This window comes from Lepeophtheirus salmonis, chromosome 4 (assembly GCF_016086655.4).
Source record: "Lepeophtheirus salmonis chromosome 4, UVic_Lsal_1.4, whole genome shotgun sequence".
Classification (NCBI taxonomy): Eukaryota; Metazoa; Arthropoda; class Copepoda; order Siphonostomatoida; family Caligidae; genus Lepeophtheirus; species Lepeophtheirus salmonis.
This window is the reverse complement of record NC_052134.2, coordinates 13,333,500-13,337,612: the sequence shown is the minus strand read 5'-3', so window position 1 is coordinate 13,337,612 and position 4,113 is coordinate 13,333,500. Positions and strand designations below refer to the sequence as shown.

At 35.5% G+C, this 4,113-nt stretch overlaps 1 pseudogene; it reads right to left on the bottom strand.

Annotated features, from left to right (window-relative positions):
* Window positions 1-608: 608 nt before the first annotated feature.
* Window positions 609-1,921, bottom strand: LOC121116581 (histone-lysine N-methyltransferase set-18-like; annotated as a pseudogene).
* Window positions 1,922-4,113: the final 2,192 nt, after the last annotated feature.

Below are 4,113 nucleotides of genomic sequence, written 5' to 3'. Positions count from 1 at the left end.
GGTAGCTTGTATTTTAATTTACTCGGTGTAAACCATCCAAAAGAATCCACTCACTAAAACATTTCTTAATAAGAAATCATAGTGCGTGAGCACTATCATATTAAAATAATATAATATCCTTGCCTATTTTAATTATTTAAGTAATATTTCTTGATTAAACGTAGGTATACAATGGGGAATACGATCGTATACCAATGGTAATTAAATGAAGTAACTACAATTTGTAGAATGATATTATTTATTCTTAACCATGTGGAACATGTGATATATACGATCGAATGCATCAAACATGCAATGACTTCTTGGTTATATAACGCCCATGATTGTCTTAGTTTCTAACAATAAATTAGGTAAATACTTTAATTCCTTCTTATTGATAAGTATGCCAATAAGATATATAAAATATTCAGACATTATTATATCATAAGTACAGTCGTACTTCCTCCTATCCAAAATAATCCTTTCCTACAAAACTTGTAATTCATTTATCATTAGAAATTCGTCATAATGTATCAGTTCATCACAATACTTATAAGATACATAGTAATAGGGATGAAAATACTTCAACCCTTCTTTTCAAACACAATTGTGTATTTGCATTATCTTCTTTATACTTCATCCAAAATTTATTTTATTTGATAATATCGAGACAAATCCACTTCCTAGGATAAAATGAAATCCTTTAAAACATTCTCAACTATTTGATATTTAGCTTAATTATATTACAGTTCATGCATTTATTACTATCCAATAAACGTTGATATTTGGGACAGCATGGACTATGAGATTTTAACTTCTCAAGATTCAGTGGATCTTCAGTACATTCTTGGCAGTTACAATAAAAAAAATATTGATCTTTTAGAAATTTTCGTCTCATGCTCCGTGGCTGAGTGGTATCTATATAACCTACTCTTACATCATCAAAATTAGCAATATCACACAGAGCTTTAACAACTACTCTACAACCAATGAGCATATAAACTGCATTTGGTCTACATGAGTAATCTATGATAGAAAATTCTAATGATATACATGCTCCAAGGAATTAATGCTTCCCATTTAGCATAACGGTGGAATTTATTGATATTTTTGTAAATATATTCAGTACTTCAGATTTATTTGTTTCCAATGCTTCACCAAGCTTATTTCTAACTATTGTTAAGTTTTGGATCCGTTATAATAATTTCCTTGTGAGACACTAGGTCAACTAATTTTCTAGAGCGGCCAATGGGCAAACAAAATAAATGTTTCAAAATGAAGTGGCATTACATTTCTTTGCTTTTAATTATGAATATAAATACAACATTTTCAAGTATTTACATTCATGTTTATGAATTTCCATCCATGAGGATCTTTGACATTGTCTTCTACAATAATATACGACGGATCAATTGGTTTGAGAGCATGTCCAAAGATCTGCTACACTTCTCGAAAGTGTTTGGCTTGCCAAGTTTACTTTCATTTTCATTGTTCTCCATTCAATGTAAGCTTTTTGCAATTTCGTTCCAGCTCTCAGACCTAAGGTTTCTGTAAAAAGTACAGTTCTTCGATAAAATTCCACCGAACGTCTTCTCCTTTTGGATTTTTCAAAACACCTAAAGATGCAAATGTATTCCTCACGAGCTTCATCATATGGCAAATATCAAATATAACTGCTATCTTGATTCCAGGATTGGAAGGATGAGGAAACGTAGTTTCCATCTTATTTTGACAGAAAACAGCTCTAAGGGCGTTAAACATAGCAAAGTTGCTAGAGTGTATATCACATGTAATACTAGGAATGATTATACTCGTATCATACACTTTACTCAAAGCCGTACAGACCAAAGTTGCCTTTTCTCATAAAGTTTCCAATAGGTATTTTCCAACTCCTATTAATGGCAACCACCATCACTGCAAGGACCTCTGTGGCAGGAGGCATTGAATCGTCTGAAACTCCTAAGTAAATATCCACGTACCCATAGTATTTACTGCACCATCAAACACAATCATTTTCTTTATACTCATTTCATTGTAAGGTTACAATAGATTTGTTCCCCGTTGGCGCTTTCTTGTTGCTAAGCTCGTATTCTTAATGCTTCAAATTATTCTAGAGTGAAGCCAGGAGAATCATCAATTGATCCATACCAGGTTTTAAGGACAGAAGGATGTGGCAATATAATGTAGAAAGTCCTTCGGACATAATCATAACCCTTCAGACAGAAAAACTGTAAAGTCAATGCAAATTGCTTTATGTCTTCATTGTATTGTTTCTTGTTGTACTTCCCATTTTTGTATTATGGATCATACGATGGAAGAGCTCTTTTGAAAACTTAAATACTATAGTAGACAGAACTTCTTCACTTAATCCAGAAGACATATTTTTTATTGCTAGATGGCGACATAAATATTTAGCATTGGTTATCCGTTTCTGAAGCCTTCGTCTGCTTTCACAAATAGTTTTACTTTTAATATTTAAAACCTTTAAATGTGTTGAAAGAAGTTCATTTTTTTACGGAAAGAATAATAATGTCTCCTTTTGTCACCTCCCCCAAGGCTTTCATAAAACTAGGTAGGGCATATGTACAGGGTTCCGAAGCAAAATGTGGGCTGTTAATAAATGCTAATTATGTAATTAAAATAGAGAGGTCTTTGTTATGTATTGTCTTTTATTTACTTTTAGATCATGACGTAGGGATTTGTTTTAAATAGATAGTAAGGTACCTTGTGTTTTTACGAGTTGGTATATTTTAATAGTCATAATATGTACATCCTTTTAAATGTAATCCCTTACAGAATATATGTTTTAGTGTATGATTGTACCCCCAATCCAAAGGTGTTCTTATTGACTTTACTCCGGCCCGTTGCTTCCGTCTGTAAGTGGTGTTCGTGGAACATTACAGTCTTGTGATTTTTTCCTGCATATTCCGAATCTCCTGTCCTTTCTGTATAAGTAAACAATAATAAACATTTCTCAAATCTATCATCATGAGTGAGCAAGAAGCAAAAAGGGAGAAGATCTCAGACCTTCTGGATTCCAAAATTGTGGTGGCAGAGATTATGGACATTGTGAAGTGCTCCATAAATGAAAAGGATAGAAAAGACCTCTAAAGGAAAGAAGTAAGTGGGGGACACAACTTGAAAAGGGGTTCTCAGTTTCTGAATGACCTGAAGAAGAAAATTAAGGAGGACCCCACAAAATCCATGAATCGCCTCTCTAACGAGTTTGACGTGGACGAGGGGATAGTCAGGAGGGTTGTGAAGGAGGACATTGGGTTGTCCTCTTACACAAGAACCCCACACCACCTGTTGACAGATACTCTGATGAAAAGGAGACTGCAGATGTACAGGAAAGTTCGTGCGTGGATCAAGGCAAATGGATCCACAGTAAAAAAATTCTCTGGCAAGAAGATTTTCACTGTCGACCAGGTCTACAACCGTCAGAACGAACGTTGGAGAGGAGACCAAGGGGGTGTTCCGTACAAAACATATAGCCCAAAAATAGTCCTGTGGGGCGTGGAGTCCGGTGGCAAAAAGATGCATCCATTCTTTTTTAAGGCTAAGGAGAAAATTGGTCAAGAGGCCTACTACAAGGTGCTGAGGTTTACCATATTGCCATGGCTCCAGGCCACCTACCCAGAGGACAACTATGTGTGGACCCAAGATGGTGCACCCTCACACTTATCGGCCAAATGTCAGAAGTTCTGCGCCAACAACATGGCTGCTTTTTGGCACAAGGACATGTGCCAAAAATCTTCGCCGGATTTGAACCCGTTGGATTTTGCTGTGTGGGGCACTTTGGAGAGGGAGTCTAACCGAACATCTCACTCGAACGTGGACTCCCTGAAGGTCGACATTGTGAAGGAGTGGAACAACCTATCCGAGAAGTTCATTATCAACTCCTGAAAGGCTTTAAGCCGCCGTGTGGAGGCTGTGGTACATGTTCACGAAGTTCGTGTCTCAAAGTTTTGTTAAAAAAAAAAAATTCCAAATTATTTAACAAAAACTAAAATTATTGACATTTTTCGAAAATCAGTCATTCAGTCTACGTTTTGCTTCCGAACCCTGTATGATCAATGACTATATTTACAATTGACCTTTTTTCAATCATATCATCAGAATTCCTTTTTTTAG